This window comes from Protopterus annectens, chromosome 6.part1 (genome assembly GCF_019279795.1).
Source record: "Protopterus annectens isolate FY-2018-M chromosome 6.part1, PAN1.0, whole genome shotgun sequence".
NCBI classification, from domain to species: Eukaryota; Metazoa; Chordata; order Ceratodontiformes; family Protopteridae; genus Protopterus; species Protopterus annectens.
The window spans coordinates 472,572,552-472,597,000 of NC_056738.1; the positions used below are offsets into that span (position 1 = coordinate 472,572,552).

General features: G+C 37.5%; 1 protein-coding gene across 12 annotated transcripts in view; it reads left to right on the top strand.

Annotated features, from left to right (window-relative positions):
• PCBP3 (poly(rC) binding protein 3) overlaps window positions 1–24,449 on the top strand; it is a 964,963-nt gene that overhangs the window by 414,091 nt on the left and 526,423 nt on the right. For all 12 annotated transcript variants that reach the window (XM_044075918.1, XM_044075919.1, XM_044075910.1 and 9 more), the window contains exon 2: window positions 12,315–12,415. The gene's annotated coding sequence lies outside the window, so the exon portion shown is untranslated. The remainder of the gene's footprint in view (window positions 1–12,314; window positions 12,416–24,449) is intronic.

Consider the following 24,449-nt stretch of genomic DNA (forward strand, 5'->3'; position numbering starts at 1 on the left):
TAGCATAATGGCATTAAATGTGGGTGGCATGTTGTACAGGTGCATAGCTAAAGTGTACCTTGAAAAACTGAATTTACAGTTATTGTCAATGCACAAAGGGGATGACTGTAAATGCAGAACACTGTATATGCACAACTATCACCCAAGGTGATAATTCACAATGATGGGAGTTCATGTGCAACTCATCCATATATCACCAATGTGACTGTTCCTTATGTAATGCCTGCAGTTACACTTTTGACATATGGGGTTGCCTCACTCTATGTCAGAAAGGCCCTTTGATTTTAAAGAGCTACACCATTGCTTTGTAATTATTCAATGATGTGCTTTGCTAATGTATATTTCTGACGTTTTGCAGTGTAGTGTGGAGCTGATCATGTTTAAAATCTGGAGTAGGCCTCCGTAGTTTCCTATTTATCTACAAGGCTTTCAAGAAAATTATATATGGAGTGAGTGATTGAAGTATTATGCTATCTCTAGCATAAATGCTTTTGGAATCTAGTTTCTGAACTAATCACTCCTGAAAACATTTCCCATAAACTTACAAGGTAAAAAAATAAACACCATCATCACAAGGTATTTCATTATGCTCCAGATGTGCCACACATGCGTACATAAACACACACGAGTGTGTGAGTGTGTGTGTGTGTGTATGTGTGTGTGTGTGTGTGTGTGTGTGTGTGTGTGTGTGTGTGTGTGTGTGTGTGTGTGTGTGTGTGTGTGCACGTGTGCGTGCATGTGCATGGGCACATCTATTTCTGCAATGCATTAATTTAGGAATTTATAACTGCATCTCAGTATATCTTTTTCCACATCAGTCATTTTATTAAGTAAGTGCGGATTGTTTATTGTTACAAAATAATGTTGGGATGTTCACATCCTCTGATAATGCTCTGGCATATATCATAAAACAAAGCAAACAAAGAAGCAAGAGATTTCATCACATGCCATATACTGAATCCAGTTATATTTTGCTTAGAACTATACGTTTATTTGTCAAATTAGATTTGATTTTAAGGTAGATTACATTTTCTGCATTTTGAAATGGTGGGGTTAGTTCTTCTGCAGTCTTTCAGGTGAAGATTTTATATAATGTACTTGTTTTTAACTTAATTACATACAATTGATAAACATTATTTTGCCCTGAAAAAAAAATATAAGACTTGGCCTCTATAAAGCTAACGAGCAAAGTCTCCTAGGTTGAGTTTCTTCACACGATTTCATAATATGCTTACTCTGAACAATGTAATGGAACATGAATGTCTAAGTTTCAGTAGGTCATACACTTTCGACCTTGCAGAAGAATGCCCAGTTTCAGATGAATGTTTTAAGCACAGTTTTTGCTCACACCTGCCTTAATCATAACAATATTCAGTAGGCTACAGACAGACAAAAGGAACCGGTGCATGCTGGCAACTGCTGGTTGCATTGATGCTTAAGCCTTCAGCTGCTCATTGTGGACATGGTGGTATTAGACATTTCTGTTCTTATTTGTTTCGGTACTCTTTTCCACTGGTGATCACACTTCCTTCAGCTGTCCACCATATTTTGTGCCATCTCCAACAGTGTATAAATGAGAACCATACAACCATCACGTGGTTACTGACCCTATATATGTATAGTGCACATCCATATGCCATTGTTTCCTTCATTGATTTGCTAACATATCCTTTAGTTACTTATGTGATGTTTAGATAGGATTCGTATGTGCTATGGATTTAACGGTCTACTACTGCATTAATGTGCGCACATACATTACAGCCTTCTCTATGTTTTTCCCAGCCATGTGCAGAAGCTGTGTTTTTAGATTTGGAGGTCTACTAAAGTTTAAAGTTCGCTGTGGTTGGCTCTTTTCAAGCGATCTTTGTGACGTTTCCTAATGCAGTACAAGACGCATGTCAGCACCAAGAAGGCTCATTATCATGGACTGTACATTTTATGACATTACATAGACTAATATTCAGATGGACAGTTGTGACTATAGTGTTGATATATTTCATATTCTCTGCCAAATCAGTCTCCACATATTTTGTGTGCCAGGTGCAGACTGTGTGGGCATTTACTCATATACACACATTTTTACTTGTGTAATACTAAAGTTTCATGCAAGTAAGTGCTTCTTATTATGTGCAGTATTAGTCTGTCTACCTGCATGACCATTATGTAATAGCTAGGTGTTATCTGTATAAATGTCTGTGAAAATAGTCTATATGTTATCTGCAGATTCAGTCCGGAGACGTGGAATTTTGTTCAGTTTTTGCACTTGTGTGATTTCTGAATGACAAAGTTTACTTTGACTTTATACCAGGATGATATGTGTTCACTTCTTAATATGCCTGACATATTGACTTTATATGCATTATGTAGACTTTATGAAATATTTATATGAATACCTTGCCAAGTTGCTAGATTTTCTGAATGTTGTGTGCAACTTCACATGGGGAGATCAGTGCATTACTGTTTCCTTGCAAACTATGGGGGTCACCTATGCTGAATGACTATTGTCACCACTTATCACATTATGGATTCTTCAGTGGCCTGAATTTTAACTGCATGTAACTGGCAACAAATGTGGATCTTGTGTATGACACATCCTTCAGCATCTGGTCATGTGTGATGTGGCTGTCGTGACATATGGATGTGTATACTTACTTGGAGTGTAATATAAACCAAGTCTCATTAATATGGTTAATGCCAATGATAATGATTCTTATGTCACATGAGGAAATACGTGGCATACAGATGGAGTGCCTTCCACAAATGCAGTTCTGAAATGACCACAGAGTACTGCATTGGGATGGACAGTCTATGTTTTGTTGAGCGTTAAGGTGCTGGACAACACCTAAGTATAATGGACCATGCACTATGCATTTCCTTGAATGATTCTACTGTCAACATCACCAATTAATGTGTGTCCTTGTTCTGCTGTAATGTACTAAGTAATGCCATGAAGAATTACATGTGTGTATTGATGGTCTTCCTGAAATGACCACGGTCAAAAGGTGCATCATCATTCAAGTTACCAACATGGCATCATTACTAAGGCAGCTGTATACTGACTTATTTTTATTCTTTTGCTCAGCTGTAATGTCGATGTCCTTCTGTGGACTGGTAACCATTGCTCTTCTTTACCACTTATCACAATGAGATGACCTTGATGGTAAGCACCTATTGACCAGGCACTGTGGCCTTTATTGTGCACGTGTCATGGCTGAGGGTTGTCACCCACAGTGCTGATGGGTTGGAAGTTGCATTGGCATAACATGTTTTGCTGCTGCTGTAGTCACAGGACTATGTGAATCGTGTTCTGCATTCAGGTTATGTCCTCGGCACTGGATAAGTGGACTTATTTATTTATTTTTTTACATTGCCCTGGTTATTTTTCTATTGCAGGTGCATTCCTTACATCTTCATGCTCTTGTCATGGAAAGGAGGTGTGCTTTCATAATCTTTCAATGGCCTGATATTGTGTTATCTTGTATATGAAAACAGTGTGTCTATTGCGTAATGGTTTTCATAGTTCTGGGCCTGTTGCTACAGTTAACACTGTGCTTCAGGTTAACTTTTAAAATGTGCCATATGACATAGTGCTCAAAGCAAAGAGGTTGAGTTATTGCACATTTGTCAGTTCATACAATGTGTGTACACACAATGTGCAGCTGATGTACAAGGTGCACTTTTTACATATCTATAATGATGACATTTTCTCCATGTTGTGTCACATCTCTTACAATGAAGGGTGCATATGACTCAGTCCATGCTTGGTACATTGCAATGCACTGCTCTTTGCATATGACAAATAGGCTTGGCAAATTTCCTTCCTTTTTTCTCAATGAGCTTCTTTTTGATGGATATATTTCATTTCAGAATGATATACAAGACTTATCATTGTTCATTGCTTAATTGGCTTGAATATTTCAGCACATATTATTGCAAAATGTTGCAAGAGTGCTCTCTAAATAGACACATACCAGTATAGATGGTATACTGGTTTATGGGGTAAGGGTTCATTCAATGGAATACATGTAGTATGTGCATATGTTTCTTTTTTTCACTGTTGGGATAACATACTACATGCATTCTTTAAGAAGTTTATGTTTACTATTTTAGGGAATATATAACATCCAAGTACTGCAACACAGAGGGTTGTTCACAAGTTAACACGTGGTTATAACAGCAGCACCTATGTATTGCTAATACTGCATCATACCTTTTGTAATACAAGTGTTATTCCATAAATGTATCATGCTGACATAATGAAAATGGCCATTATTCTTCATGACAGTCACACTGTGTTCAATAGTTTGTTGGACTTGTGAATTGTACATTTTCCCTCATATGAAATGATGGTCCATGTATTGATGTACTGCAAAGGACAGTTATTTAGTGAGTTGTGTTTTTAGTCAATCTGACTCTTGCATGTGGCACTCCATAGTTATAAAGTTTGTGGCTTCATGTTCAGTGACTCACACACAGTTTCTGATGACACATTCTGTGCAGGAGACATACAGTATATGTTCCATCCACTGTACTTAGTGTCATTGCATAGAGTGTGTGGCTACACCTCCACATAGGCAGGACTTGTGCATGCACATCCCATAATATTAGTGTTTGTTTTGTATATAACTTTTTGTATCAGGCATCTTAGTGTCAGGGTTCATAACTTATGATTCCTTAGTATTAGTATGAAATAACTTGCCTGTATTCTGCTGTTATACAACAGAGGCCTAACACATATTGCCTTTCTGCATATCTTCTAAGTTTTTCTGCCTGTGCTGTCTGTAGTTTATTATTTGCAATGGTGTACGATAGATCCTGCTCTATTCTAATACTGCACATTGCTTTTATCAAATCCACCTTTCTAAATATTTTTTTTTATCTTTTCCCTCTTCTATACACTGCGTATCTTAGTTGCTTTATAGTTTTTTCTTAATATGTATTTTCATCTCTAATAAATCAAGCAACTCTTCCCTTAGATCATTTTCTTTGTTGTCCATTTCCAGCTGGCATTCTACAGAAAGCTCCAGAATATCTTTCTGTGACATATTTTCTTCAGCTGCATCCTGTGTCATCTGTTGCTCTTTCATATGGGAATTCACTGACCTATCACTACACAACACACTGCATCAAAGTTGCCACCATTTCTTGTTCCTACCCTTGCTGTGCAACTCCAATTGAATTTTTGCACTGGTTTCCTACTGATGGCTCCAGAGTATCTTCATGTAGCAGCTGATCAGATGCTTCCCGTTTCACCTGTTTCTGCTTAATTTGTGGACTCACTGTTCCATCATGCTATGATGCTATCAGAGCTGGATTTTCTGCACTAAATCCTTCACTTCGTAGGTGATCCATAACTTCAGTTTCTGTTTCTTTAACTTCTCCATTACTAATCCTTTTTTCTACTTTCCCCTTTTGTTTTCTTATTTTGTGCATTGTAAAATGTTCCACATCTGGATGCCTTTGCTTGTACTTCTCTTCAAATATCTTTGGTGCTGTTCTTTTTGTATTGATTAGTTTTGCTTTCTCCTTTGCATAAATATTGCACCATATTAAATCTATTCTTTCCAATGACCAGATTTCTTCTTCAGATGTCTCCTGCTCCACCTGTTTCTCCTTACTTTGGGGACTCATTGTTCCATCATGCTGTCATGTAGTCTGTGTTCTGTGTTAGACCTTCAGTGCTAAATCCTTCACTTCTCAGATACTCCGTAGCTTCAGCTTCTATTTATTTAACTTCCACTTTGCTAATCTTTTGTTCTATGTTCCATATCTGGGTGCTTTTGCCTGTATGTCTCTTCAAATATCTTTGGAGTTGCTTTTTTGTATTGATTAGTTTGGCTTTCTCCTTTGCATAAATATTGCACTATATCAAATCTCTGTTTCTTTCCCATATCCATTTCTTTTTTATATTGTTCAAAAATCTCTAGGATTTGTTTATATTTTCACACTTCTTTTTCCACACAGCTGAATGTTTCTTGGTCTATATAATGTTTTTCATTAATCTGTTGTATTAATGAACACGCATTTGCATTTGAAGCTTTTGATGTTTTTCCTTGTGGAAGTATTTTTCTTTCCTGTAATTTTGCACTTAATATTTCTGATTATCTTCTTTCCAGAAATTCTGGGCTTCTTGCAAAATTGTAACAATACATAATTTCTTTCTTAACCTCAATAATCCACTTTATCATCTTTATGGCTCCTTTTTGAACTGTCAGTTTTTCTGGGTTTTGTGGAATACTACTTCCTTTTACAATGGGGGGGGCACCCTCAAGCCTGGCCTGACCCCATTGTAGGAATGTTTCCGTGTCTTCAGGACTGTACACTGTCGTTTTTTTGAGTCCTGACTCCAGTGTGCTTAACAGGATTGGGAACTTTTTATCCTGGGAATTGTGCACCCAGCTTTTTTTTTTAACTTCTGTCCATGAAATATTCTATATAAAATACAATCTATATATCAGTGTTGCTTTTGTGAGATTTTGTAAAAACAGGATCCACTTTATGAAGGCACTCACCAAGACTTCAGGGTGAATTCAGTTCCAGCAATACTACTCTCCTTTGCTTGCTGATTTTTTATCATCTCTTCATCCGGAACCCAATGTTTGCAGTATACTGTGTGAAATGTGAAGGGAGTATGTTAGTCACTAAAAAAACCTATGTGTCTGTAACCCTGTTCATAGGTTCATAGGCTGGTACTAGGCTATTGGCCCTAGGGCCTATACAAGCCTAGCCCTAACAATTCCCTGGCTATTTCTTCCCATACTATTTACTTCCATGGACCCCTGTCTAGCAGGGCGACTGACGTGATCCCTGGGGTGAATTTCTTTTCTCCCATACAATCATCAAGGTTCCTTTTGAAGAGGTCCAAAGAGGTGCTCTGCTTGACATGTAGGGGCAGTCTATTCCAGAGGCTGGGGAGTCTCTGGGTCAGGAACCTATCCCTCCAGCATGTTTTGTTTATTGTGATGACAAGGTTTAGATCCCTGGAATGTGTGGCTCTGAGGGATTGGGATTTCTTTAAGTGTAGCATGTCCAACAGCTTTGGGTTTGACATGGCCTTGTATGTTAAGCAGAGATTACCTTGGAGTAGATAATATGTGAAAGTTTTTTAAGGTGGTCAGCATAGGGCATCTGCTTTAGGCCTGTAATTCTTTACTGAGGTATTTCTGCAGCCTTTCCAGTTGTTGCAGATGTCTTGAGAGGTACATGCCAAATGGGGCTTTGTACTCTATAATGGGTCTAATCAGGGATGTGTATAGTGGGACAATGACTTCCTTTTTTCTGGATGAAAAGCCCTTAGTGATGAGGTGTGCCACACAGAAAGATTTCCTGACTGTTGTGTCGATGTGGTTATTGAAGGTGAGACCACTGTCCACCTGTGATCCTAAGTCTCTTATCACACTTTCAGTGTTTAGTGTACTGCCACCTATGTGATAATTCATGGGTACATGTTTTTTTCCCAAAGGGGATAACTATACATTTCTTGGCACTGAGCTTGAGCCCATGACTCTGGCACCAAGCATCTGTTTCTGTAAGGCCCTTTTGTAGAGTATTCACATCATTTGGGGATTCAATAATGGCTCCCAGTTTGCAGTCATCTGCGAACTTTGTTAGCCAGAGTCCCTTAGTGTTGGTCTATACTTTAGAGTAGTAGATGCCAAACAAGAGAGGTCCCAGGACTGAACCCTGAGGTACTCCACTTGTCACTTGTCTGGAGCTGGAATTGGCATCAGCTACTTTTACAGTGTGGGTTCTGTCAGTAAGCCAGTTGTCAACCCATCGAGTGAAGTAGGGATTAATGCCCAGCTTAGTAAGTTTATCTATGATTCCAGAGTGGGGGATGGTGTCAAAGGCCTTGGCGAGGTCCAGATAGGCTGTGTGGACTGCCTTACCCTCGTCCACGGCTCTGGAGTCTGATTCAAAGAAGTCAGTCAGCTTCAGGAGACAAGATTGGCCCTTCACAAAGCCAAACTGGGTGGGCTCCAGTGTTTTAAGGTTGCCAATGTCTTTGTTTATAAGTTCCATGATAATATGTTCCATGGCCTTGCAGATCAGGCTCGTCAGACTGATGGGGTGGTAATTCCCAGGATCCAAGGTGGATCCCCCCTTGTGGAGTGGGATAACTGTAGCTCTGCGCCACTCAGTGGGCATAAAGCCTGAGGTGAGGGTATGATTAAACATGACACTTAGGTGAGGTGCCAGTTCATTTTGTAGTTCATGTAGTACACAGCTCGGGATGTCATCTGGTCCTATGGATGCTTTATTCTTAGCTTTGGAAAGTGCGTTTATTACCAGTGTGGCTGTTATTACTGGAATTTGGCAATCTTCCGGTATTGAGGTGGGCCATTTAAGGGATGAGAGGGGTGTGAACTTGGCACTGAATCGATCTGCCAGGATACTGGCAATATCCTTGGGATCAGTATATTTAATGCCCTTCTGTTGTTGCTTAGAGCAGATATGAGCATTGCCATTTAGATTTTTGACATAGTTATAGAATGCCTTGTGATTGCCTTTGGAATCTTTGGCAATTTTATTTTCGTAACTAGCTTTGGAGGATTTTATGAGGGATCTCAGCTTCTTACTGAGGTTGGTAAGGGAGTTTTTTGCATCCTGGGATTTTCCTCTTTTTGGCAACAGTTTCTTCCTTTTGTTGTAAAGTTTGTTTATGGCAGCGGACCACCAGATTGGCTTCTTTTTTTTGGAGGACAGCATCTTGGTTCTATTTGGGATGGCACGATTCATGTATGAGTGTATGTGCTCATATAGTGCCTTAGTGTAGGACTCAGCAGTCGAACTTTCAGTTCCTGTCTGCATGGGTGTCATGAAGTTTGTAACTTCTGTCTTGAGTAGCATGAAGTTGGCTTTGGAGAAGTTTTTTATGGAGGTTTCCTTACTGGGGGGTGGGGGTTGGATGTGGATGTTAAGGATGATTAGCTTATGATCTGACCTGACTAACAAGGGGGTGACCATAGGTGTGGAGCATCAATTTCCCATGTTGGTAATGACCAGGTCTAGGATACTGGAGCCCCTGCTGGGACTATATTGTCTTCCTTGTATGAGTATCAGAGAGTAATCTGTATTCCATGTGGAGTGCTTTCCTTAATTTATGACATACATTTTCTTCTGCTTTTAAATTAAATTTAAAAGGCTTTGCATTTCATAATCAATCTAGAAACAAACAAAACTACAGAAAAAGCCATCTGCTTTGGCACTGTTACAATTACAGAAGTGAAATGATAATATTAGCTCTCGTTTGGGACCCGAACCGAAGACCTTCAGCATACTGTGCTGGTTTCACTGCCGCTGAAGAGTCAAGAGACTCTGAATTGATAGATGTTGGGACTGCTTATGAGAATGCTTACATTAAACTGTAACACACTCCACTAGTTGAAGTATTAATCTTAGATCCTTATCTATCTATTTCTCCCTGTACTTTGTCCACTGACATGCTTAAGTAATTTCATAACATTCCATTCAGTTTGCTGTTCCTGTACACAGCAGATTTGCATACTACTGTACTGCGTTTATTTACTCAGATTTGCATACTACTGTACTCAGTTTATTTACTCAGATTTGCATACTACTGAACTGCGTTTATTTACTCAGATTTGCATACTACTGTACTCAGTTTATTTACTCAGAGTTGCATACTACTGAACTCAGTTTATTTACTCAGATTTGCATACTACTGTACTCAGTTTATTTTCTCAGATTTGCATACTACTGTACTCAGTTTATTTACTCAGATTTTCATACTACTGTACTCAGTTTATTTACTCAGATTTGCATACTACTGTACTCAGTTTATTTACTCAGATTTGCATACTACTGTACTGCATTTATTTACTCAGATTTGCATACTACTGTACTCAATTTATTTACTCAGATTTGCATACTACTGTACTGCATTTATTTACTCAGATTTGCATACTACTGTACTCAGTTTATTTACTCAGATTTGCGTACTACTGTACTCAGTTTATTTACTCAGATTTGCATACTAATGTACTGCATTTATTTACTCAGATTTGCATACTACTGTACTCAGTTTATTTACTCAGATTTGCATACTACTGTACTGCGTTTATTTACTCAGATTTGCATACTACTGTACTCAGTTTATTTACTCAGATTTGCGTACTACTGAACTGCGTTTATTTACTCAGATTTGCATACTACTGTACTCAGTTTATTTACTCAGAGTTGCATACTACTGTACTCAGTTTATTTACTCAGATTTGCATACTACTGTACTCAGTTTATTTACTCAGATTTGCATACTACTGTACTGCGTTTATTTACTCAGATTTGCATACTACTGTACTCAGTTTATTTTCTCAGATTTGCATACTACTGTGCTCAGTTTATTTACTCAGATTTGCATACCACTGTACTCAGTTTATTTACTCAGATTTGCATACTACTGAACTGCGTTTATTTACTCAGATTTGCATACTACTGTACTCAGTTTATTTACTCAGAGTTGTATACTACTGAACTCAGTTTATTTACTCAGATTTGCATACTACTGTACTCAGTTTATTTTCTCAGATTTGCATACTACTGTACTCAGTTTATTTACTCAGATTTGCATACTACTGTACTCAATTTAGTCAGATTTTCATACTACTGTACTCAGTTTATTTACTCAGATTTGCATACTACTGTACTCAGTTTATTTACTCAGATTTGCATTCTACTGTACTGCATTTATTTACTCAGATTTGCATACTACTGTACTCAATTTATTTACTCAGATTTGCATACTGCTGTACTGCATTTATTTACTCAGATTTGCATACTACTGTACTCAGTTTATTTACTCAGATTTGCGTACTACTGTACTCAGTTTATTTACTCAGATTTGCATACTACTGTACTGCATTTATTTACTCAGATTTGCATACTACTGTACTCAGTTTATTTACTCAGATTTGCATACTACTGTACTGCGTTTATTTACTCAGATTTGCATACTACTGTACTCAGTTTATTTACTCAGATTTGCATACTACTGTACTGCGTTTATTTATTCAGATTTGCATACTACTGTACTGCGTTTATTTACTCAGATTTGCATACTACTGTACTCAGTTTATTTACTCAGATTTTCATACTACTGTACTCAGTTTATTTACTCAGATTTGCATACTACTGTACTCAGTTTATTTACTCAGATTTGCATACTACTGAACTGCGTTTATTTACTCAGATTTGCATACTACTGTACTCAGTTTATTTACTCAGAGTTGCATGCTACTGTACTCAGTTTATTTACTCAGATTTGCATACTACTGTACTCAGTTTATTTACTCAGATTTGAATACTACTGTACTGCGTTTATTTACTCAGATTTGCATACTACTGTACTCAGTTTATTTACTCATATTTGCATACTACTGTACTCAGTTTATTTGCTCAGATTTGCATACTACTGTACTGCGTTTATTTACTCATATTTGCGTACTACTGTACTCAGTTTATTTACTCAGAGTTGCATACTACTGTACTCACTTTATTTATTCAGATTTGCATACTACTGTACTCAGTTTATTTACTCAGATTTGCATACTACTGTACTCAGTTTATTTACTCAGATTTTCATACTACTGTACTCACTTTATTTATTCAGATTTGCATACTACTGTACTCAGTTTATTTACTTAGATTTGCATACTACTGTACTGCATTTATTTACTCAGATTTGCGTACTACTGTGCTCAGTTTATTTACTCAGATTTGCATACTACTGTACTGCATTTATTTACTCAGATTTGCATACTGCTGTACTCAGTTTATTTACTCAGATTTGCATACTACTGTACTGCGTTTATTTACTCAGATTTGCATACTACTGTACTCAGTTTATTTAGTCAGATTTGCATACTACTCTCCTCAGTTTATTTACTCAGATTTGCATACTACTGTACTGTGTTTATTTACTCAGATTTGCATACTACTGTACTCAGTTTATTTACTCAGATTTGCATACTACTGTACTATGTTTATTTACTTAGATTTGCATACTACTGTACTCAGTTTATTTACTCAGATTTGCATACTACTGTACTCAGTTTATTTACTCAGATTTTCATACTACTGTACTCAATTTATTTACTCAGATTTGCATACTACTGTACTGCATTTATTTACTCAGATTTGCATACTACTGTAATCAGTTTATTTACTCAGATTTGCATACTACTGTACTCAATTTATTTACTCAGATTTGCATACTACTGTACTGCGTTTATTTACTTTTTTGGATATTTCATACTGATGTGTAGTCACATTAATGTTTTTCTTTTTCTTAACAGGTGCTGTCTTCCATGAGCTTATAAGCAGAGTGGTTCTTCCTCCTACGTCTTCAGTGTTTCTGTACTGGATGTGCAGTCAGATGTGGACATAGCTCAAGGAGGTATGTGATGGCGGGTTCTGGGGGCACAGGGACAGCCTTCAGAGGGACTGTAATATGTAGTAAAGTGCATTAAATTCTCTTATGGCAATCAAAGCATTATGTTAGCTGTTAATGGTAATTATGTTTTTGTTGACAGGTGAGCTAAACCAGAATATGCAAATTGCATAATCAAGTTTACCTGCAACACTGAAATTGATAAAATATCTTTTGATACTTAAATATTGGGAATTAGTGTTTGTGTAACTATATACCCAAGTCAATTAAAGTTCTGGTATACAGTCAGACACTTTTTGTGTGCTAGTGCTCAGATCACTGATGTAATATAAATGCAATGGAATATGACTGTTGCTGGCCATAACCAATACATTTATTGGCAAAATCTTTCTCAGCAATACACAAACTAAAGTTATTATTGGTTATGACTCAAGTCATGTTTTTTACATTGCAAAAAGGTTCTAGGTGCTGCAGTTAAAGTGGAGAAGATGACTGCATCCTCCTTAAAGCTGTCTTTTTCTGTAATCTTTCTTTGTTTAATGTGGTCTTGGTGTGCCTCAGGCCTCATGCAACAGCTAAAATATCTGCTAACACCACTCTCACCATTAATAAGCACCTGTAATCTTCATGTTTTCTGAGGGCCTATGTTCATACCTCCATACATGATTTAAAAGTTCTTACAAAAATAATGCAGTAATGTAGGATGCAAGGCCACTCTAATGTATCAGCAAAGAAGACAAGTTAAATGAATATCTGCAGAGTGCTTGATATGTTTGAAAAGCTATAGGCATCAGGCACCTAGTCCAAAAGTCATTTTGTCTAAGACTCTGAGTCTGTTTTCTGTGAAAACTAAGTGACAATTCCACACAGGCACTGCCAAAACTATATCAGTTTTCCCAAAGCTAGTTCCATGTGGTTTGGCATTTATTTTTGTACTGACTTAAATATTTTCTTGCTTTTAAAGTATAAACATTAAATAAGGTGATGGATGGTATGCATGAGTATCTGAGTGTAGGTATATGTTAGTATACAGCCAGTGGACTTGAACTGTAGAATTTACAGAAGAAGAACATAGGCTCTTTAGTCCTCTGTATATGGTCAGCATGCAATGATAACCAAGTCTAAATAAAATTATCACAGATGTACACAAAACTGGTAATGGCTTTTAATGACTGAAACAAGAACACCTAATCTTTCATAGGTTCATAGGTTGGTACTAGGCTATTGGCCCTAGGGCCTATACAAGCCTAGCCATAACTATTCCCTGGCTATTTTTTCCCACACTATTTACTTCCCTGGACCTCTGTCTAGCAGGGTGGCTGACGTGATCCCTGGGGTGAATTTCCTTTCTCCCATCCAATCATTAAGGTTCCTTTTAAAGAGGGCCAAAGAGGCACTCTGCTTGACATGTATGGGCAGTCTATTCCAGAGTCTGGGGAGTCTCTGGGTCAGGAACCTATCCTTCCAGCATGTTTTGTTTATTGTGATGACAAGATTTAGATCCCTGGAGCATGTGGCTCTGAGGGATTGGGATTTCTTTAAGTGTAGCATGTCCAACAGCTCTGGGTTTGACATGGGCTTATATGTTAAGCAGAGATCACCTCGGAGTCGACAATATGCGACAGAGTATAGCTGGAGTTTATTAAGGCAGTCAGCATAGGGCATCTACTTTAGGCCTGTGATTTTTTTAATGAGGTATTTCTGTGGCCTTTCCAGTTGTTGCAGATGTCTTGAGTGGTACATACCAAATGGGGCATTGTATTCTATAATGGGTCTAATGAGGGATGAGTACAGTGGGACAATGATTACTGAAGGTGAGACCACTGTCCACCTGTGTCCCTAAGTCTTTTTTCACACTTTCGGTGTTTAGTGTACTGCCATCTATGTGATAATTCATGGGTACATGTTTTTTCCCAAAGGGGATAACTATACATTTCTTTGCATTGAGCTTGAGCCTCTGTTTCTGTAAGGTCATTTTGTAGAGTATCCACATCATTTGGAGATTCAATAATGGCTCCCAGTTTGCAGTCATCTGAGAAATTTGTTAGCCAGAGTCCCTTAGTGTTGGCCTGTACTTCAGAGAAGTAGATGCCAAACAAGAGAGGTTCAGTTCTGTGGTTTACTTCTGTGGGTGAGGGATTGCTTTTGAACATTATTAAGTGAGAAATTCTTGCATATTAACTCCTGTATAATATACTTGTGAGTATTGGCCTCTTCACAAGCATGGTCTGCAATGCATAGAGCTGGTAAGTGGGTATGCAGAAAAAAAAATCACAGTCTATAGCTCTATACAGCAAACAAAAGTTCCCTAAAGCAGAAGGCTATTTACCTGCTCTACTCAATACACTGAACAGGTCAGGTATTGAGTAGATATGGAAAAATGGTGGTTAATATCACCCAGAATTCACAAAGCTCTAAACTATGGAATAAAGACTTCTTCCTGCACATACAATAGCAAACTAGCTGCAAAGAAATAATAAAACATAAAGTACATGCAAGCAAGCAGAATGTGGTTGCACAACAACAACATTAAAAAAGATGGAAGATAAACACAGTAATAACTTCCTGCATGTGTCAGCTGTGCCTGCCCCAAGACAACTCTATCAAACCTTAACTCACAACCTAACTATACTGTTTACAGGCAACAGTGATGTCACAGCCCATCAGCCAGTGAAACACCACTCAGTTTTAGATTCCTTCATGTAATGATCTGCCCCTCAGGATGTCCCCAAATACATGAGGAATGGAGTTAATGATTACATGAGTTGTTCTGATTCATAGATGTAAAGCATCTGAGGAGCAGAGTTACAGGTGATATCCACACAATCACAGAAGTAAACCGCAGAACTGAAAGATTAGGTTTTCTTGTTTCAGTCATTAAAAGCCATTACCAACGGTAGTGGATACCATTTGTCACTCTGTTTCTCAAAAATAGCATATGACTCATGAGCAGTAATGATAGTCTGTCATTACCACCTATATGCTACTATGATCCACAGGTCACACTATGTTTAAGTGTTGTGTGTACTTTAGATTATACTGGTCATGTAGAATTGCTATATAAACCAAGAGTACAAATGGCATCACACATACAAATTACTATGATGCACATGTTCATCAGCATCCTCCTGCTCATGCTGTGGTAACTCTCCCAACAAAGACAATGACACAAGTGTTTCGCTTGACTGATGTAGCAGTAGCCTGCCTTAAGAAAGGATCTCACTTCAGCCACTCATTTTGAACTCTTCTCCTTTAACCCCTCCCACATGTCATGTGACAGTGGATGCTGGGCCTTTCTATCCAATTTTTCTGCTGTGCGTGCACAGTCACATACACACACACACACACACACACACACACACACACACACACACACACACACACACACACATTGCAATACTCAGCACCCTTATGCTGTTTGCCTGTCACTTTACAGTATCTGACAGCAATTTTTATATTTTTCTTATGTAGATCACACAGTGGCATTTACTGTATGCAGCACTTGGAGTCAGACTACAAACAGTTAAAGGAATGATATTGGGAAGTGTTTAAAGCTTGTGCTAATGTGTGGTCTGTGAGCAAAATACAGACTACACAAGACACTAATGGCACCATGCATGATGTTTATTCATGCCACTGTAGGTATCTGTGACTTGAAATATGTTTTTTGAGTTTGTGATCATGTGATCACTCGTGAACCTACTTAAATCAGCAGTTCTTGCATATGAACCTCATCCTAAAAAGCTGGCTATGTGGGGGTCCTTAAGAAATTCACTATTGTAAGTTTATCATTTCCCTGGTTTTTGAACATGCTAAGGATAATCTGTTTACAAGAGAAGCTTATGTTAATAGAGAAAAATATTTCTGTACTTTCTTTATACAGAAAGAAAGGTAGAATTTCTTCAAATGTAATGCATCCAATTGACACCATATGCTTTGTGATGTATATTTTGAATTCTTCAGTACTGATGTAGTTTAATAATTTTATATTTTTATATTATTCAAATTTCAAAACATGGGTTCATAGGTTGTTACTTGGGTTGCAGTCCAATAAACCACTGAGGAGGCTAGCCCAAATTCACAATTGCCTTAGACACTGTTTAGTTGAATGATTTGCACAAGGTCACACAACAGGTAAATGAGGGCTGAGGAAATCAAACCCAGTGCCACAGGAAATGCAGTTCCCAACCTTAACTCTGTGTCAGCTGCCAGACAGTGCAAAGGTACAAGCCGAGTGTTGTAAAGTCAGAATTGCTGTTTTTCTTTTTATTTGAAAAATAAAAACAACAAATGTATGAATGGCCTATGTGAAACCAGAAAAAAGACCATATAAAGGAAAGAAGGACAAACCTTTTGGATAAGAAAGTCTAAAAGAAAGACAATGCTATATGGCTGAAGGAACAGTAAGAATGGAATGGCACCGAAATAAAGGAAATGGCTTAGAGAAAGGAGAAGAGGTCGCAGAGAAGACGTAGGATGAATATGATGAAACTATGACAGGGCAATCAGAAAAATGAAAAAAATGCCAAAGCAAGGAAGGAAAGAGGCCTGGTTGAAGGAATAAAGGACGGAAAAAGTTATGTGATAAAAAAAAAGAACACATTTTTTTTGGGGGGCTTTACAAAGGAAGATGTGGGTAGATTAACTTCAAAGGAATGCAGGCAGGCTGACATGAGGAAGGTGGATAAATGAAGAAACAGGCACTAAGAGAGTGGCAAAGGAACTCCTGTCCCTATATAATGACATCACTGAGGAGCCATATGATCTCTGCAGGATCCTGGAAAATCCAGCTGAGATATTGACAGATCCTGTTATGGTGCTGCTTAATTGGACCCTCGCTGTGGAGTAGATGCTTTCTGACTGGAAATATTTAACATGTGTCATTTCAGAATGGACGGACTGCAGTCAGCTCCAGGAAACTCACTTCTGAAAAAGTTATGGAAAATAGCCAGAGGAAAAGGTACTTCATATTCTTTGGGGAGAATAACCTTCTCCAGTACATTAATTCATCTGTGTAAGTGACCCAAATATTCTATCATATGAACATATGCATTTATCTGACTCAGAGATGGGGAATGTAGATGACTGAGAACTAGCTGATAGCATATACTTTGCTGCAAAACATTCATCTCTAGAAGTTGCTAGAAAAACTGAAATGTGTAGGGGTAGACAATGAAATGACTGACTGAGAATGTTACTAGAAGATGTAACCTGACAATGCCACTGAAGGGTGATTTTTGTTCAAAAGAAGACCTTTAAGTAGAAGGCCAATCCAGGAATCAGTCCTGGAGTATCTGCTCTTAAGTGCATTCATATGCAACATACTGCTGGGCACTGGAAATAGAATTTACATCTTTGTGGGTGATACCAAAACAGGGGTAACAGAAGAAGATAGAAGAGAGGGACAACCATTTTAATGGCAGACTCTAGGATGTGAGAAGCTGACGTGAAAATGGCAACTGTGATTCAGTGATGATAAATGCAACAAGCTGGGGACATAATACAGGGGTGAAGGATTCAGCATAGAGCAAATTATCAAGAAAATGTCATGACTATTCATCATAACAGGAACAATCATTGTGGATAGACTGATGAACAAAACAACAAAACTAGGAGAACGTTGAGATGCATATACAGGAATACAGATTCAAGGGAAACAATACTTGTGTTGTATAACTCACCTGTGGGACTGTACATGGAGAAAGAAATACACATGACATACAATCACTGTACTGTGATTCACACAGTTCACATGGTGCTGAAAACACACATAAGATATGCAAGAGAAAAGCCTGAGTAGTGAGGGAAATAACTCACATGCATTGCAAAGGAATAGACTGTTTGAAACATTTAGATCAGGCAAGAAAAACTGCACTATCTCTGTCTAATAAAGGTACTCACAGAATCCTTTGTGAATACTCATTCAGTAAAGCCAAAATAACATAGAAGGTAATAGTACCAATAAAACAAATATCTAAGCACACTATATTAAAAAAACATTTTCCTGGTGTCAGGTCCTGCACCCCTTCATGTGGAGGGAAGTAATTCCTAGCACATACATATCATCACTCTGAAGTAACACAATGCTGGGAAATTTGTACTCATGGTCTACCAAATAAATAAATAAAATAAAAAAATAAATGTAAAAGCATATATATATATATATATATATATATATATATATATATATATATATATATGTATATATATATATATATATATATATATATATATATATATATATGGATCCCTATCATATGAGAGAAATCTTATCTGACTGAAACTCATTTGACTGAGACCATAAGACTGAATTTTCAAAAGACTGAAAAGTGACTTGACTGAAACCCATAAGACTGAAACCCTTAATACTAAATTTCAACATACTAAATCATAAACTAGACCATATAAAACCAGACTAGGTGGGGTGCTATGCCCCCACACCCCCAATGTGGGGGGCTGTGCCCCCCAACTATATATACTATCTCCAGAACTGCACTATAGTGGGGAAAAGGGCATATACCTTTCACTTACCTTGCAGTAGTCTACATGCTGCCACTAATATGCCCTTTTCCCCACTGTAGTGTGATCCTGGAGTTAGTATATATAGTTAGGGGGGTGTGGGTGGCACAGCCCCCCACACTGGGGGTGTGTGGTGTACCCCCCACCTAGTCTGGTATTATATGGTCCAGTTTAAAATTTAGTATGTTGAAATTAAGTATTATGGGTTTCAGTCAAGTGACTTTTCAGTCTTTCGAAATTTCAGTCTTATGGTTTCAGTCAAGTGAGTTTCAGTCAAATGAGGTTTCTATCATATGACAGGGATCTCTCTCTCTCTCTCTCTCTCTCTCTCTATATATATATATATATATATATCACACTTCCTGAAATGCTTACGGTCTATAAAAATTTCTGCAGTTATTTAATTTCTGAATGATACTATTACAGAAGTAAATATCTGGCGAATCCAACCCCCTCATAATAGGGTGCCCAAACCCTTAATCCCATTCAGAACAAATGATTATTTTTCATGCTCGCTGCACTATTACGCAGCTTAAGGCACAGGGCATAGCTCCTCAGTATCACTATTGTACTTTGTGAACTGCTTTGAACATGCTGAAAATTGGTCCCTGAAATAGGACGAGAAGTTATGAAGTAACAGGACCTACAGTGATACCTAATGTATTAAAGGTCTGTAAGACAAACAAAATTAACTGCGATTTCAGCCATGCTAATATGTATTCACTCTCAGTATAATTTTAGTTCGCTGGTTTCCTGGAAAAGCATAGAACGGGTATCAGTGAGGGAGCTCAGGCAGATAAACCAGGCCAGATACAAACAAATCTAACTTGAAATACAAAAACGGATCTACCTCAAGAACTGTGAAGATATACTTTATTAAAGTCTTTATACTTTATTAAAGTTCTTCAGTACTTTCTACTCCTTCTGTCACATGTCTTATGTATTCAAATGAGATACTGAGTCACGAAATATGTTCAAGTCATCTATTGTACATAAACACATGTAACTGGAACATATACTTCAAACTTCATATGCTTACTGACTGACCCACTCATCACTTCTAACACACTCACATGCGCATCTCCATTCACGCTTGCCTTCACACTGACTGACTATACAAAATGGCACTGATCTTGCATGTGCTCAGTAACTTACATGCATGTGCTGTTTATCTACAGTGCCTGATTTGTTTCAGTGCACACACTGATCTACATCCTTCCTCTTTAATGCTGTTCGACATTGCAAAATACAAGAACAAAGGTACAGTGGATATAAAAAGTTTACGCATCCCTGGTTTTTGTGATGTAAAAAAATGAGACCACAATAAATCATTTCAAAACTTTTCCCACCTTTAATGAGACCTATAACCTGTACAATTCAATTGAAAAACAAACAGATCTGTTAGAGGAAAAATATAAAAAATAAAAAACATACAATACGCTGGTTGCATAAGTGTGCACACCCTTAAATAATACTTTGTTGCGTGTGCACACCCTTAAACTAATACTTTGTTGAAGCACCTTTTGATTTAATTGCAACATTCAGTCTTCTTGGGTACACATGAATTTAACTAACTTGAATAACCACCAACTTGTTTGCGAGTTCGCTCCTGGATATTGCTCCACTTCTGTGTGCCTTATGGTTTGTGAGTTGCTTCAACTTTGGATCCAATTCTGACACCATGTTAAGTGTCTCATGTATTTAAATAAGACACTGAGGCAAGAAATATGTTCAAGTCATTTACTGTACATAAACACATCAAGAGCTGTAACTGGAACATATACTACGAACTGCACACACTGACTGACTCATTACTTCTAATATATTCACATGTGCATCTTCATTCAGCCTTGCACTCCCACTGACTGAATATACAAAATGGCACTGATCTTGCATGTGCTCAATAACATATGCACATGCTGTCTAGCTACAGTGGCTGACTAGGTTCAATATACACACTGATCTACACCTTCATCAGGCTTTATCCTTCTGAACACTTCAAGCAGGTATACTTTGAGCTATAAAACTAGACATCACAGTTCTGTTAGCCATCTGAAGTAATTAACTAACTAGACAGTGAAAATCAACCAGAAAGAAGGAAGCAATGGAATGGAGGTTGTATACAGAGATAAGGGATAGACTGGAACTCTAGTCCTTGAGTACAGAAGAGAAAGAATGGTATGATCTGGGACCACAAAGCCATTCTGAGGGCTGAAGGAATTAAGCTACATCAGATGGTCAAGAGAGACAGGCTAGGGCATGATTTTTCAAATACAGGGGAAAATTTTCAGCTTTGGCATGAGAAAATCCAACTTCAAAGAAAGAATTGCAGGCAAATGGAGTTGGGTTCCTGATGGATATTTTATACAAAATCAATGGGCGCATTCAGGAGAACATGGGATGGGTGGAAGAATACAGGGGAGTAGACTATGAGTGTCTGCAGAAAGACAGATGCAATAATTAGGGATAGCAGACAGAAGACTATTATTTTTTATGTTTGCATTCTATTTGTATTCATGTAGACATATAGTCAAGTATTCGTCCATTATGTGCTTCTAACCCCCGGCTCAAGCCTCACTTCCTCCAGCACCTGCAGTTTATCTGTCTTTAAGAACCCCAGAATGTATGCACCTGGAGAACTGTTTGTCCCATTATATCAGTCTTTTTAACGCCACCTTATTCCACTAATTAATCTTTTTCATCCTGTTTTGGTGCATCAATGAGCCTACTGCCCATCATTTTCCACAAAAAGTTCTATTATCCATTTACCTGACCTCATAGTCAACATAGCCATCTTAATATTCAGTTTCTGTTCCTCCACCAGTGAAATGTGGTCTGCAAGGAAAAGGGAGCAACAAAGCTGAGCTCATACAGACCACATAATCAGACAAGGCAAAATACTATTTACAGCTCTGAATCCTAAAGACTCTATACCTGGCTTGTATAATTATCCCTCTTGAGAAGATTTTTAGTTTTATAATCTGTAGACAGTGTTCTCTAGTTATGGGAATCATCCATTTAACATTTGGCTTCCATACTGCTGAATTATAAAACATAATGGCACATGCAAAACTTTAGCTCAAAGTAGTTAAGAATTTCATAAGCTGTTAGTCGTACAATAAAGATGTAACCGAGTTGATAATTAAAACAGTATTATTATATTTTTTTTGAAAGTGTGAGCTTGGTTTTATATTGTGTTTTTCATATACTGCAAAACATTAAACTTGCAGAATATTCACACATATTCCACGAGGTGAGAGTGCGGTTAAAATATTTCATTTAATTCCTTTTGTAGTATATATATTAACTGTGGATATGTGGTTTGTTCTAGTTATTCTAGTTATTCTCACAAAAGTGCTGCAGCTGTTTCTCAATCATTTCATTAAAAAAATGACTTTATAGAGCACTTTTAACATGACAAGATGGGAAATCACAGCTGGGATGCAATATGTCAGTTCTTGACCTTGTCTGCTCATTATAAAGTATTGGTTTTGGCTCCGAGGTTGTCTTTTGTCCAGACTATTGATGAAGGCAAATGGATAGCCAGGCAGTATTTTCCATTACCGAGTACCCTGCGGAGATTTGTGTTTCTATATATATGGCTTTTGTATGACATTGCTGGCAAAGTGGGTCAGAAGACCAGAACTGTAGCTCTGCTTGATAAAGCAGTCTTTGTTTTTATATCTTCACCTGCTTATCAACTTTGTAGAGATATTGCCATATAACAAAAGTTGTGTTTATTTCTATGCTGCTTTTATTCTTATTTAATGTTTAGTATTTATTTCTTCTGTTTAAATATTTGCCTTTATCGATCATATTTTATATAAATTATAGTGGTCTTTGATGAATTCATTTAACTTCATTCATTTATTTATGTCTCAACTACGGGTGTTTGAAGATAAAGTAAAAAATATGTCTAACTGGAAATGTAGAATATTTGCTTGCTTATACAGAATCACAGAATATACAGGGTATCTAGGCCATGTACATCATTTCACCTTAATCATCAAATATTTTAATTATTTTACATATGCCATTTGTTAAAGACAAAAATCACATGCTGTACATAGACAATACACCCACACAGTCCTGCCCCTCCAAACACACAACAGCACTGCACACATGAATCAAACCCCTAGAAATGAACTTCTTTATAATTAAAATAAAACAAATCACAGTTACCAAGTCAAAACATTTTAGGCACCCAAGACTAACAATCCTACACTAAAACTAACTAAAAATAAAGCTAAGCGACAAGACTGGAATAGTTGAAATAATATCTACAGTTAGCACAGAGGACAAAAGTTGTGAACTATTAATGAGAATCTTCCTCTGTCCAGGGTACAGGATTTGATTCGTTCCACCTTTTTTCCTACTGTGCAACTCCAAGGAAGCCACTTAAGAAGACAGTGTTCAATAGACGACTTCCTCTTTTTATATTTCTTTCTGAAATTAATTGAGATTAGTAGTCCAAACAGGAAAAATATTTTATGTTTCATCTATTTTAAGTTTTCAGAACTTCATCTAGATGAAATACACAATCAATACTTTTGCTCAACTAAGCCAGCCACACCAACTCCATTGTCACACAACTGTACAGAAAAGAAAAAAAAAGCCCACACAACTGAATCGTTCACACACACACACACACACACACACACACACACACACACACACACACACACACACACACACACACACACACACACACACACACACACACACACACACACACACACGCACACACACACACACATGCACATGCAAACACACACACACACAAACGCACGCACGCACACACACACACACACACCAGCAATGATTTCCTTCGGGGGAAACATTCAGTGGGTTAAGTACTGGGGAATGAGGTTGATAAATTTATATCTCTTTTATTTTACATTCAAGTAAGTGTAGGGTAACATTAAAAAAAAATGTTAAATGGAAAATAGGGGTGGGGGTCTCCTTTGCATGATATATGAAATGTATTGCATTGCAGGAATGGAAGACTAGGTCTTAGAATTGTCCAAACCTACTGTACAAAATATTTCATGTGTCACACATTGGACTCCCACATATTCCTGTCTTTGTTGCATTACTGCTTCTGTTCTACATTTCTGCATACCTTCTTCATACCTGGAAAGAGTATATGTGCTCTCCAGTTCCTATATAGAACAATTCATCCCTAGGGGAAAATATATGTTCCTGCTTCTGATTTGTCACTGAAGTTAGGGAAATGATCATACTACTGAAAAGTGTTAAGGGAAAATTAAATAGTGGAGCCACAACTGGTTACTCCTGATTTTGTTTCCATAGTTACCTCCTTACTGTCTATTCTGTTCTGAAGCGAAAAGTGTTCCATATTCTGTAGCCTGTGGTCATATTCTTTTGCTTTTATCTCACAGATCTTTTTGGTGTCTTTCTTCTGGATTCTTCCCAAGTGTCCCATATCACTTTCACTGTATGGGCTCCAGAACTGCGCACAGTATACAAGGTACCATCTGATTGGGCCCTGTAGAGGATA